This window comes from Pelmatolapia mariae, linkage group LG20 (genome assembly GCF_036321145.2).
Source record: "Pelmatolapia mariae isolate MD_Pm_ZW linkage group LG20, Pm_UMD_F_2, whole genome shotgun sequence".
NCBI classification, from domain to species: domain Eukaryota; kingdom Metazoa; phylum Chordata; class Actinopteri; order Cichliformes; family Cichlidae; genus Pelmatolapia; species Pelmatolapia mariae.
In genome coordinates, this window is record NC_086244.1 from 3,680,193 (window position 1) to 3,693,393 (window position 13,201).

Genomic DNA, 13,201 nt, shown 5'->3' on the forward strand with positions numbered 1-13,201 from the left:
TTCAATTTTGCAACTGAAAGAGGTTATTGTCCAGAGAAAAATGTTCATAAAATCTTATGAAAACCTTATGATCACTTGCGCCCTCAGAGGTGACAGGACGCAATAACATCATGATGTCACGGGAAGACATTTAAATAGCACCCCACTTTAAGATCTTCGTGCGGCATCTGACGGCATTTAGTTTCAGAAGACTTACTATTGTGAAGAGATGGTGTTTAATTTTATTTCACACTTAAAAATGATTAAAAACACAGTTAAAGAAATGGAAAGAGCCCTCAGCAGGCACATCAATGACCGGGTACAGATCACTGTCCTGAATTCCAGCAAGTGGATTTACTAATACACATTTATCTTTATAGAACACTGCTATATTGTAGATTGATACTGAAACACTACAGTGAATAACAATGGCCTTTATAAGGATTTATGGCTACGTTTATTCCTCACATAAATGACTTGAAAGAATAAATAGAGAGTTTCATTATTTTTGCTATCAACTCATTCATCTGTTATTGCAGAAAATACTGAGCTACATGAGCTATATCGACTAAAACTGTCATGGTCCCTCTGTTCTCGCTGGCCTGATCTGCCTCTCCCTCCACTTTCTCTGTGTATATGTGTGTTTTGTGCTGTTCTTGTCTTTGTGCATCATTGGGACTCTGAGGAGAGTTCCTGCTTCTGGGCTGCACACACCTGCCTTTGGCAATCTTGTCAAGAACCACTATTTAGAAGAGTGTCAGTCCACACTGGATTGTAGCCCTCTGCACCACCCTTCAGCCGAGCCACAGAACACACCCCACCGCAGCATATTATTAAACTGCTGTGGTTTCACTCCCCGTTAGACTGTTTCTGCACAATCTTTTATGAATGGAGAGAAACCAAATGAGCAGAAATGAAAAATGAAAGTGAATTAAAAGTTTGTTTAAATGAAGTCTGTCTCTATGATCTGGATCTAAGTCTGTTCCTGCAGTTTCATAACAGACACCCAGAATGGAACCAGCAGACAACAATGAACTGATCTTCAGGGGAAGAAAAAGGCTGAACAGTTAAACAGAATAGTCAGATTACCTCCTAAGTAAATCATAAGTGTACATCCCTAATAGACCTTATATCACTGTAAAGAAATCTGTATACTGGAGTTCAGTGTGAACCTCGAACTTTTTCCTCAGACTACTCCAAGGTTTTGCTGTTCAGTGTGCTAGCTCTATGGAATGCATAACATCTGCTTCAGATTAAGGCCGGCGATGGACACTCTTGGGACAGAATATCTGGTATTCTCAAAAACTCCAGCAGTTCTTCAGGCTATTAGAGAGTATCCAAATCTCTTTATTTTTTATATTTTGATGATATTCACATTTTACCCCAAATACACAACACCAACAATACATTAAAAAGTGTTAGAGGTATTTTCAGCCAGAGAACTGTTGTTCAATGAATACTTTCTCCTTTTTTTAGATCATTCTCTGTAAACTACTGAGATGGTTTTGTGATACTGACTGATTTGATTTGAATGTACCTATACACCACAGAGCATTGAAACCCAGCAAAGGAAGTCACACAAGTCAGAGGAATTCAGTGCAGCTTGAATTAAATATGTTACAGTAAGTCTTAATATTCATTTTCATATAAGCGCTTGGAAAATTTATAATAATACTATAAATAGCATATTTCAGCCTTCTTGGTCAATATTTTAACATATAGCCTTTTTCCTTAACCTCGTTTTACACTTTACCCAAGGTTAAAAGGGAAATTAATACCTTTTTTAGTTTATTTTAACACAAATGGTAAAAACAAGTTGAATCGATTTCTTCTCCAGTGATGTGGACGGGCATGTGTAGTCAGTATTTTGAAAAAGTTGCAACAATGGCTTTGTTACAGCTTTCAAGAGTCTTTCAAGATATTGGCTATTAGCTGAAATCCCTCCAAGTCATAAATTATTGTATTCATTTATTTATTATTCTGAACTTCTACTCTATCGATCATGTGGCAAAATTACACTATTTCTGTGTGCCGCAATTGAAAGGATTATTTAATACCTCAGATTTTTCTTTGCTTGGTAGTTCTATTTTTGATAACCACAATAGTTTGATAAAATGTACACTCTTTGAAACTCTTGGGACAGGTCAAGATTGTTTTTTTGCCTATGCACAAAATACCAGTTCAGAGTACCCGGCATTCTTGGAGTCACTGGTTGGGGTGCTAGAGAGTGCTCCATTTAGGGATCTGTTTCGGGGACTTCAATGCTCACATGACATTAACGAGTGCTATGTGTCGCTGTGACCTAAAAAGCTGGACTCAGACGCAGGCTTCCAATGATCAACAGTGAATTTATTTACAGTGAATTTAAACAACAGTTCAGAGAGGTCAAAAAAGCAGTTGCTGTCCCAGACTCCCCGAGGCTTTTCAAATGCAAATGAGACAAAAGACGTCACACAGGAGTCACCTTAAAACTCCAAGACAGGAAATACTCCAAGCAGTTCTGGGCACAAAGATAGGTAAGTAGAATCACTTTTTTGCAAACAGGTAATCACAAGAGTTTCAAGAGCCAGGTATCATTAACTGTTCTCATGCAATGATCCAGCGAAGGTTGACACTCTGCTGCTTCCTTGAAGTGGCCAAAGCGAGGTAATCAGAAGAAGATGTGTGATTACACCAGGTGTGCAAGAACCAGAAGGCAGGAAACAGGCCACATCTCTAAATGCACTAAGACTGGAAAAGGGGGGAGTGGAGGACAGGGAACAACAACAAAGGACAATAAAATGGCAGCTCACACAGTGAGGACCATGACAGTACACCCCGTTTAACAGGAGCCTTCCAGCGATCTACCAGACTTTTTCAGGGTGACTGTCAAGTACTGGAAACCCCTACCCTGATGAGTTCTGGAATACACCAGTGCACCATCAATGACCCAGGTGGGCAGAGGGGGCCTGGATGGGACACATGAAAGACATTGTGACATTTTGTGGCAACTTCAAATGAGCAGTGACAGGGTTCATCTCTGAGTCGACTTCGAATGGGCCAATGAAACTGAGAGCTAACTTTTTTGACTTGTACATAAAGAAATGTTCTTAACTGACAACCAAACATTTTGTTCAGCCTGGTAGGACGTTGTAGGGGTCCAGTGATGATCAGCCAGCCGCTTATCTTGGTCTTCAACAGAGCAGAATTAGTGGCTCTCCAAAGGTGTTGGCATCTGTGAAGAAAAACCTGAGAAACACAGTTACTGACGTCTACTAGTTTGGAAAGGGTTACAAAGTCAATTCTAAGGCTTTGGGACCACAGTGAGAGCCAAATGTTTACCAAAGCATCTGGAAGGAGAATGTCAGGCCATCTGTTTATAACGTCAAGCTAACACACACTTGGGTTCTGCAGCAGGACAATGACAAAAAGTCCAGCTGTGAATGGTTTAAGGCAAACAAAATAAAGACTTTGGAGTGGCCTAGTGAAAGTCCTGACCTGAATCTGATTGAGATGCTGTGGCACGACCTTAAAAAAACCCATTCTGCAAATAATTTGGGCCAAAATTACTCCACAGTGCTGTAAAAGACTCATTGCCAGTTATCACAAATGCTTGATTGCAATTGTTCCTGCTAAAGGTGGCCCAACCACTTATTAGGTTTAGGGGGCAATCACTTTTTCACACAGGGGCATGTTGGTTTGTATTTTTTTCCCCCGTTAATAATAAACACCGTCATTTAGAAACTGAGTTTTATATTCCTTGTCTCTTTATCTTGTGTACAGGAAAAAAGCCTCAATACCATCAAGACCATTTCTTTCAACAAGGATTGGCTTCTGTGAGATTAGTTTGAACCAACTGAAACAGTGAGATGCAGGCCAAAAGCAGGTATCTCACATCAGATTTTTTCCTCCCTTTGTCTGTCTTTTCTCTGACATGTTCATATTAGATAAACAGAAAGATGTCTTAAAAAGATTTATTTTTATTCTACATTATGAGCATTTATAAAATTCTTATTGTGACTATGTACAATTATTGTCCCACCTAACAATGATAGTATGGTTCCCTACCCATAGTTTATCAGTACCTTTACCAAACAGTAGCATAAACCCTACAGTTATGTATTTACTCTATTCTTTACTGAAAAAGCTTGAATACATTTCTGCTTCTTTAAACAGCATAATCAAAATATCTCCTATACAGGTGTTATGAGTACATAACTAACAGATGTGATACCACTGGAGAGAATTCTGCAGGCCAGTGATTTTCTTCAGACTAAGCCAATTTCTTTTTTGCATTTTTGGAATGCATATCATTGCGTTCAGTGGTTCAGATTAAAAACGGGGATGGAAAATACATTTTCAAACACTCTTGGGACATTATGAATACTTTGTTATGTGATTTTAACTCACAAACATTTCTGCAGTTTTCAGTAGCTGCAGTTTCTCAGGCCCCAGTAATATCCTTTGAGACCATCTGAATTAGTTAATTTTTTTGACACAAACAACTTTTAAAGAAAGTGCAACACACTGTATATAAAAGCAGAGAAGTGTAAATTTTTGTGTCATCTGGTTTTCAGGTTTAAATTTTTAGGCTACCTTTAGTAGAATTTTTAGCTTTAGAAGAGTGGAGATACTGGTTGGAGCGGACTGAGCAGCCATCCACTGTGTGGACTTTCTGTCAGAACCCAGCTTATAGTCAGACAGATAAAAGACTGAATTTTCTCCAGACTCGCTGGACTTTATTTTCTTGACTGATTGAATTTCGTCATAATGTACTGCTCCAGATTTGTTAATGTTAATCCTGATTCTCCTGAAAGTTCATCTCTGAAGGTTATTCAGGGACTTGAGACCATCCCTCTCCAAGCTATACAGTTATGTGCAAACGGGTGAAGTGTCTTGCCCAAGGACACAACGACCGAGACTGTTGGAGCTGGGGCTCGAACCAGCAACCTTCCAATTGCAAGACGAAGTGCCAACTCTTGAGCCACGATCGCCCCATTTAGTTCAGTTAGGAAGGTTGTTCAATCTGTGAAGAAATGGGTGTCAATTATGGCCATTATTTAAGGAAGGAAGGCAGCAGATGTTGTACCTGCTGGTTTTAGCCCTCACTCAGTGAGTAAAATAGGTTGTTGCAGATATTGTACTGAGTGAGAAAGAAGTTTGATCAAAAAGTTGATTGGAGAGAGGAAAACATACAAAGAAGTGCAGAAAAGAACTGGCTGCTCAGCTAAAAAGATCTCAAATGCTTTGAAATAGGAAAAAAACCCAGAAACACATGATGGAGAAAGGAATACTACCATGCGCCTAGATCATACAAATCATACAAGAACAAGAATGGCAATGAAGCATCCAATGATCAGCTCCAGAGAGATCAAAGATCTTCATTTATTAGTGTCTACTTCAACAATCAGAAGACACCTATGCAATGTTCCCTCTAATTTTTCACGTGTCTGAGCGAACACACAAACTCCCTGAGCGATCCCTTGGACCACTGTGAGCGACATCAGACGTGTGCACTGTGGTCACGCCAGCATCAAATCCATCCAAGTTACATGGTTTATTAAAATAAATGGTAAATGGCCTGTATTTGTATAGCGCTTTACTAGTCCCTAAGGACCCCAAAGCGCTCTACACATCCAGTCATCCACCCACTGGTGATGGCAGCTACATTGTAGCCACAGCCACCCTGGGGCGCACTGACAGAGGCGAGGCTGCCGGACACTGGCGCCACCGGGCCTTCTGACCACCACCATGGGCGATGATGGGCGATCGTGGCTCAAGAGTTGGGAGTTCGCCTTGTAACCGGAAGGTTGCAGGTTCGAGCCCCGGCTCGGACAGTCTCGGTCGTTGTGTCCTTGGGCAAGACACTTCACCCGTTGCCTACTGGTGGTGGTCAGAGGGCCCGGTGGCGCCAGTGTCCGGCAGCCTCGCCTCTGTCAGTGCGCCCCAGGGTGGCTGTGGCTACAACGTAGCTTGCCATCACCAGTGTGTGAATGTGTGTGTGAATGGGTGAATGACTGGATATGTAAAGCGCTTTGGGGTCCTTAGGGACTAGAAAAGCGCTATATAAATACAGGCCATTTACCATTTACCACCAGTAGGCAACGGGTGAAGTGTCTTGCCCAAGGACACAACGACCGAGACTGTCCAAGCCGGGGCTCGAACCGGCAACCTTCCAATTACAAGACGAACTGCCAACTCTTGAGCCACGATCGCCCCAAAACAATCAAATTTCAGCATTTACATTTATGTTAGACTACTTTTAATTAACTGCTTTAGCCCACTTACAATAAAAATTAATAAATAAATCTTGTTCATGAGCTGTGTAGTATGTTAACACTATTGGAAGTAAAAATAACTTGAACTCCAATTTCGAAAACGCAACTTACTTTTTTTAATTTTTTTTTTTTTTTTTATAAAGCTCTGACTTGTATTATGAGTCTGTGGTCTGGAGAGACTCCTGTAACTCTCTGTCTGCAAAATACAGTATATAATGACCAATGTTGGGCAATTAATTATATAGTTACTTCTTCAAAAAAGTAACTGAGTTATGCAAACAACAAATTTTTTTGCAGCTATTTTTTTTTTTAAATGCAGCCAAGGCGTTTTTAAATAAACATTTCAAACTATTTACAGAACAATCAGCTGTTCTGCATCAAATCTGATGCCACACAAATTATTTGTGCCACTCCAAAAAATAATTTCTGTCCACTATGAGATAAAGGAGAACAACAGCCTGATACCTGCAGGCCTGACAACAGGAGATGTATCACTCCTGTAACACCTGTAACATTCAGCAGTCGCCTCATTGTTCTGACACACACAACAAAACTATTGACTACACTACACACTAACTACACACTAACTACACAAGATTTGCGCTAAACGTCACAAATCTCTCACATCTCAAAACACCGCCGTCACTCCTAAAACTTCCCCCCGTTTCTTAACAACTAGATGCCACGTTGCGTATCATATTTTGATTGGTCGACATGGTACTTTTTTGGACGAATAGGAAAGGTAGAGGGCGGTGGGATTTGTTTTTGCTCACAGGTGGAGAGTGCTTTCGAGCCTTTTTTCTTATAAAACGCAGTTTTTACCGTTTCTTCCCGCAGTAAATATAAACAACGACAGTATTCAGGAAGAAAACCAAATATTGCATATTTTTATTACAACTTTGGTTTTACGTGGCCTATCAACACAATTTAAAAACTGGTATAAAGTCCACACTTTTTCCGTCAATTGTTCCGTCTGTCCTGCTCACATCTCCAATGGTTGTACACGTTGTCGTTAACGTGGCTTCACTCCACATCAGCCACGCCGCTTCGCTAGCTAAAACACCGGTGTCGGCACATAAGGACGCTGTCATAGCCTGTCAACCACGTTGATTAGCTGCGTATATACGAATGTGAATCGCATTATTGGCTGGACTATGGGATAAGGTGGCATCGTTCTAATCCCATACGGGAGCAGCCAGTCACTTACTGACTAACACTGACTAACATTGTTGAAGTATTAATTTTAATTTCAATTCAGGTTAGATTTTTTTTTTGTGCGCAATGCAGATTTTCTGTGCGCAGAGACCATGCCAGCAGTGCGCAATTGCGCACGTGCGCAGCTTAGAGGGAACATTGCACCTATGTGATTGTGAAGCCAAACTATTTGCAAGAAACCCTTGCAAATTAAAACTGCTGATGTATGAAAAGGTTACAGTATTGAAAAGGTTACAGTTTCCCAAAGAACACATTGACCTGCCTAAAGAGAAGTGGCACAATACTCTATGGACAGATGAGAGGAAGATTGTTCTTATTGGGTCTAAAGGCCGCAGACAGTTTGTGAGATGACCCCAAACACTGAATATAAGCCACAGTACACTGTGAAGACTGTAAAACATAGAGGTGGGAGCATAATGGTTTGGGGATATTTCTCATACTTTGGATGGGCCCCTCGCGGCTCCTCTTCCTCCAGCCAGCGCAGACCCTCGCGCGCCTCTTCCACCGCCTCTGGTTGGAGCAGCCCTTCACCCGGCTGTTCCCCCTCCTCTGGCAGGCGCAGATCCCCGTGCGCCTCGTCTGCCACCTCCGGCTGCTGAGGTGCCTCACGCGGCTCCTCCACCACTTCACTGTCCTCGGGACACACCTGTGGGGGAGGCGCCCAGGCCCAGAGCAGCGCCGCCAGCTCCCAATCCTTTCCAGGTGGTGCTCAGTCTGGTCCCACAGCTCTTCCTGCTGGCGACCCACCTCCGCCGCCTGCTCCCGCTGGGCGGCCACCATTTCGGCCACCCTCTGGGCCAGCTCCTCCCTTCCCTGGCTCCGATAAGGACCCGCCGTGCCGCCTCCTGGGTTTCGGCACTAGTGTGGTGTGAATGAGACACGGCGGGTCCAGGGATCATAGGTTTGAGCCATTTTATTCAATATTTGTCACACCACAACACACACCAACCCCTGAGTCCCCGTGTTTTTAACTAGGCGGGCGTGATTAAGGATGTGCGTCCGGCCTCCCTGCACGGCACCGTAGACCACAGCCCACCACAGCCTTATATAAGAACCAGTACATTTATCATTTCTGAAGTTGTGTGGTTAAACAGAGAATTATGATGACCATTTCACACAAGCCCAAAGAATAGGCGTTATAGGGTGTTGCTACATTGCAACAGCATTTTGCAGATGTTTTCTCTCCCCTGCCCGGTCGTACCTTGCTCATAGGGCACCATTTTGAAACACACCCAGGCGTGACAGTGCGTTCATGGCCCTACAGGAAACCCAAACTAAAGAGACAATTTGCTCATAAAGAATTGGCTGAAATACTAAAAATGAGAGGAACAGAATAGCCACACAGTGCATAGTGTAGTGCCATAGTTCTTGTGGTGAAGAAAGATGGGTGTATACGCTTCTATGTTGACCATGGCAAGTCAAATGAGGTGTCACAGTTTCCATGCCTCCTGGACCTTTTAGGCACTCCTTATTTTTTCACAATTGGATTTAACCCTCTCCAGGCAGGCGTTGCCGATTTGCAACAGTTAAAAACTAACAACCTGATTACCCCACATACATATTTTATGAGGTTTTTTTACTCAGAAGTACCACTGCAGGACTTGGTTGTGCATTAGCAACAAAAACTTAATTTGAGCCTGAGAGGGTTAAGGACTACTGGCAGATTTCCGTGTCTCTCCCTGCTGCAGTGGCTCCGTCGCATGAAAGACGACAAAGTCCACATCACTCTGTGGTATCTTCCTCTCCAGCCCTTCAAGGTGGTCAAGGTCAAAGTCAGGCGATGGGGCGTTATGTGGCAGGACGCAGGGGAGGGGTGGAGCAGTGGGTTCAGGGTGTGCTAGGCCTCCCCTATTTGACTAGGATGCTAGGACCTGACTGTGGTCTGGTATTTGACTGAATGGAAGTGTGGCAGCTGGGAAGCTGCACAAACAGACTGTTTAAAAAGGTCTACTTATTTCTCAACACTTTGTAGGTCAGGTCGTTCTGTCACAACAGAGACAACTCTTTAGCAGCAGCATACAGACAATGGTACATGATTTCCACAGCGGGTGATAAAACATAAAAAGCTGAGAATAGTGAATAAGACAATGAATAGTTCAGAAGGAACCAGCAAAGGAATTACTGGCTGACCAGTACACTATAATAAATAAGGTGTCAAATACTGAATGGCACCTCATTAATGTCTTAAACATTAAAAGAATTAGTGGACATCAAGTTACTTTGGACCTGTGTTTTCCACCCACAGACTTTGCTCCTGACAAATTGCTTAATTAAATTTCCTGCATTCAAAAAAATATGTACATTCTCTTTTTAACCCTTTCTGAAACAGTAAAGGTATTCATTTTTATTTATACAGCACTAAATCATAACAACACTCGGCTCAAGGTGCTTTATATTGTAAGGCAGACCGTGCAATAATACAGTAATTACAGTAGTCCAGCCTGGAAGTAATAAATGCATGAACTAGTTTTTCAGCATCACTATGAGACAGGATATTTCTCATTTTAGAGATGTTGCGCAAATGGAAGAAAGCAGTCCTACATATTTGTTTAATATGTGCACTGGAGGACATGTCCTGGTCAAAAATGACTCCAAGGTTCCTCACAGCGTTACTGGAGGCCAAGGTAATGCCATCCAGAGTAAGAATCTGGTCTGATACCATATTTCTAAGATTTTCAGGGCCGAGTACAATAACCTCAGTTTGATCTGAATTAAGAAGCAGAAAGTTAGCGGCCATCCAGGTCTTTATGTCTTTAAGAAATTTCTACAGTTTAACTAATTGGTGTGTGTTACCTGGCTTCATGGACAGATGAAGTTGGCATAGCAGTGAAAATGTATGCTATGGCTTCTGATGATACTGCCTAAGGGAAGCATGTATAATGTAAACAGAATTGGTCCTAGCACTGAACCCTGTGGAACACCATAATTAACCTTAGTGTGTGAAGAAGACTCTCTATTTACATGAACAAATTGGAATCTATTAGACAGATATGATAGAAATCACTGCAGTGCAGTACCTGTAATACCTACAGCGTGCTCTAATTGCTATCAAGAGAAAGCTTTTTAAGTAAAGGTTTAACTACAGCCAGCTTGAAGGCCTGTGGTACATAGCTGATTATTAGAGATAGGTTGATCATATTTAAGATTGAAGCATTAATTAATGGCAGGACTTCTTTGAGCAGTTTTGTAGGAATGGGGTCTAAAAGACACGTTGATGGTTTGGAGGAAGTAATTATTGAAGTTAACTCAGAAAGATCAATTGGAGAAAAAGAGTCTAAATGAATATCAATGGTACTGAAAGTAGCTGTGAAAAATGTTACATCTGTGAGATGATTATGAGTAATTTTTTCTCTAATGGTTAAATTTTTTTTGTGAAGAAGTTCATGAAGTCATTACTAGTTAATGTTAAAGGAATGGTTGGCTCAACAGAGCTCTGACTTTCTGTCAGCCTGGCTACAGTGTTGACGAGAAACCTGGGGTTGTTCTTATTTTCTTCAATCAGTGATGAATAGTAAGATGTTCTGGCTTTGCGGAGGGCTTTCTTATAAAGCAGCAAACTATTTCTCCAGGTTAAATGATGATCCTCTAAATTTGTGACACGCCATTTCCTCTCCAGCTTACGAGTTATCTGCTTTAGGCTACGTGTTTGAGAATTATACCACGGAGTCAGGTACTTCTGATTTGAGACCTTAGTTTTCACCGGAGCTACAGTATCCAGAGTCGTACGTAGTGAGGAGGTAAAATTATTAACAAGATGATCGACCTCTGTTGGAGTAGCATTCAGGTAGCTGCTCTGCTCTGTGTTGGTACAGGGCGTTGAAGATGATAACAGTGGGTGGATTATATTCTTAAACTTCTCATAAATTCATGAACTTTAAACTTTAATCCTCTATGGTGTAGTCTGCTTCTTAAGAAGATATTGCTTTGCTTTTGTTCTCAGTTTAAGTACAATTGTGCAGCAGCCTTTAGAATTATCCCTAATAAATCTTAATTTACAAAAAGCTAGGTGTTACACTGGATCATCTTCACCACAGACTAAAAAGTAATTTGCAAGAATTTTCGATGCATTAAAAGTCTGAATTGACTCCCCAGCCTGTGAAGAAAAAAAATCTGCCTCTAAATCATCAGATGTTATTCCTGCATTCATCTTAATTGTTGAATTGAGTTAGCAAGAGTGGCACTTAGTCATTTGAATTAATCACAGCTCTTATTGCTTGCCTCCTGGATTTTGATCCCTCCATACCAGTTATGGGTTCTTATTGCTGTTCTCTATACTGTCAATCCTAACATGACAAGAACCGGAAAATCAGGCCCTGTGGCAGGGCCTAGGGAAAACCCTGTTGTTGTAAGAACTGGGTCAGAGCTTTGCAGCTCCTAGAATTCTGACATATGCCAATGATGCAGTGAACAGTTATGCTCATAAATGGTCAACCATGTATGAGGGTCTTTCTGTTAACAGTTTGATGTATACATGAAACAAGTTAATGTGATGATTTGTCTGACTCTGAATGTACGTAAACTTGCCAGGTGGGGGATTCTAAAAGATCTGTTTTTACATAATTTTTACATTTTATGCGATTTTACATGATTTAATTAGTAGGCTACATTTCTGTATCTAAAGTTACTTTTGAATACTTTTTTGTACAAATTTCCCACATCCAAGCTGAAAAAAACTGTGTACTGTGTACTGTGTACGACTTTGATCAGCCTATCTCCTACATTAATCAGCTACTATGACTTAAAAAGACATCAGTGATCCAGCTGTCTTAGCTAATTATAGGCCAATCTCCAACCTTCCTTTTATATCAAAAATCCTTGAAAGAGTAGTTGTCAAACAGCTAACAGATCATCTGCAGAGGAATGGCTTATTTGAAGAGTTTCAGTCAGGTTTCAGAGCTCATCACAGCACAGAAACAGCTTTAGTGAAGGTTACAAATGATCTTCTTATGGCCTCTGACAGTGGACTCATCTCTGTGCTTGTCCTGCTAGACCTCAGCTTTCGATACTGTCGACCATAATATTCTATTAGAGCGAGTAGAGCACACTGTAGGTATTACAGGTACTGCACTGCAGTAGTTTGTATCATATCTATCTAATAGACTCCAATTTGCTCATGCAAATAAAGAGTCCTCTTCACACAGTAAGCTTACGGAGTTCTGTGCTAGGACCAATTCTGTTTACATTATACATGCTTCCCTTAGAGTATCGTTAGAAGGCACAGCATACATTTTCACTGCTATGCAGATGATGAGAAACTTTGTCTATGCATGAAGCCAGATAACGCACACCAATTAGTTAAACTGGAGAAATGTTGTAAAGACATAAAAACCTGGATGACTTCTAATTTTCTGTTATATCTCTAAAATTAGAAATATCCTGTCTCAGAGTGACGCTGAAAAACTAGTTCATGCACTTATTACTTCTAAGCTTGACTACTGTAATTCATTATGAGGTTGTCCTATAAGCTCCCTGAAAAGTCTTCACTTGATCCAAAATACTGGCTTCCTGTTAAATCCAGAATCGAATTTAAAATCCTGTCTTGAGTACTCAGGCACCATCTTAGTGAACTAATAATACCTTATCACCACATTAGAGCTCTATTTAAAAGTAGAATGGGAGGCGGATCCTTCAGCTTTCAGGCTCCTCTTCTGTGGATCCAGCTTCCAGTTTGGATTCAGGAGACAGACACTATCTCTACTTTTAATAATGGAATGTGGGGCCTCCCTGCTGCTGCCGAGTCGGGGCATTTA